This window comes from Lucilia sericata, unplaced genomic scaffold (genome assembly GCF_015586225.1).
Source record: "Lucilia sericata isolate MDLA Ls3-8-SP2 unplaced genomic scaffold, ASM1558622v1 Contig000972F_arrow, whole genome shotgun sequence".
In the NCBI taxonomy this organism is placed as follows: domain Eukaryota; kingdom Metazoa; phylum Arthropoda; class Insecta; order Diptera; family Calliphoridae; genus Lucilia; species Lucilia sericata.
The window spans coordinates 63,844-65,795 of NW_023994955.1; positions in this window are offsets into that span (position 1 = coordinate 63,844).

Below are 1,952 nucleotides of genomic sequence, written 5' to 3' on the forward strand. Positions count from 1 at the left end.
TTATTTGCAACCATATCGGAACCTCAAATTACCGCCTTTTTAAAGCTGTGAAAATAATTCTACCGATCTATCCAATTGGCAATTTTCTAAAAATATATTATGCAATAAATTATATACCAAAACAAATGGCAATTTTAATGCAATAAGAAGATATATAAACGACTGTTATAACATGAAAACTATAAAAGTTATTTGCAACCATATCGGAGCCTTGAATTACCGCATTTTTAAACCTGTACCAATAAATATACCGATCTATCCAACTTTTGTAAAAATTCATTATGCCACAAATTATACACCAAAATAAAGTGCAACTGTAATGCTTTAAAATGATGAATAAACTATTGCCCTAGCATGAAAACTGTCAAAGTTATTTGCAACCATATCGGAACCTCAAATTACCGCGTTTTTAAACATAGAACAATAATTCTACCGATCCATCAAATTGACCATTTTTTAGACGAACACATTATGCCACAAATGATATACCAAATTAAAGTGCAATCATAATGCTCTAAACTGATGCATAAATGACTGTCATAGCATGAAAACTGTCAAAGTAATTCACAACCATATCGGAACCTCAAATTACAGCCTTTTTAAAGCTGTGAAAATAAATCTACCGATCTATCCAATTGGCAATTTTCTAAAAATATATTATGGAATAAATTATATGCCAAAACAAATGGCAACTATAATGCAATAAAAAGATATATAAACGACTGTTATAACATGAAAACTATGAAAGTTATTTGCAACCATATCGGAGCCTTGAATTACCGCATTTTTAAACCTGTACCAATAAATATACCGATCTATCCAACTTTTGTAAAAATTCATTATGCCACAAATTATACACCAAAATAAAGTGCAACTGTAATGCTTTAAAATGATGCATAAACTATTGCCCTAGCATGAAAGCTGTCAAAGTTATTTGCAACCATATCGGAACCTCAAATTACCGCGTTTTTAAACATAGAACAATAATTCTACCGATCCATCAAATTGACCATTTTTTAGACGAACACATTATGCCACAAATGATATACCAAATTAAAGTGCAATCATAATTGCTCTAAACTGATGCATAAATGACTGTCATAGCATGAAAACTGTCAAAGTTATTCACAACCATATCGGAACCTCAAATTACCGCCTTTTTAAACCTGGGAAAATAATTCTACCGATCTATCCAATTGGCCATTTTCTTAAAATACATTATGCAATAAATTATATACCAAAACAAATGGCAATTTTAATGCTTTAAAATGGTGCATAAACGACTGTCCTAGCACGAAAACTGCCAAAGTTAATTGCAACCATATCGGAACCTCAGATTACTGCTTTTATTAAACATAGAACAATAATTCTACCGATCTATCATAATTGACCAATTTGTAAAAACACACATTATGCTACAAATTATATACCATATTAAAGTGCAATCATAATGCTTTAAAATGATGCATAAATGACTGTCATAGCACTGAAAACTGTCAATGTTATTTGCAACCATATCGGAACCTCAAATTACCGCCTTTTTAAAGCCTGTGAAAATAATTCTACCGATCTATCCAATTGGCCATTTTTCAAAAATATATTATGGAATAATTATATACCAAAGCAAATGGCAACTATAATGCAATAAAAAGATATATAAACGACTGTTATAACATGAAAACTATAAAAGTTATTTGCAACCATATCGGAGCCTTAAATTACCGCATTTTTGAACCTGTACCAATAAATATACCGATCTATCCAATTTTTGTAAAAATTCATTATGCCACAAATTATACACCAAAATAAAGTGCAACTGTAATGCTTTAAAATGATGCATAAACTATGCCCTAGCATGAAAACTGTCAAAGTTATTTGCAACCATATCGGAACCTCAAATTACCGCGTTTTTAAACATAGAACAATAATTCTACCGATCCATTCAAATTGAC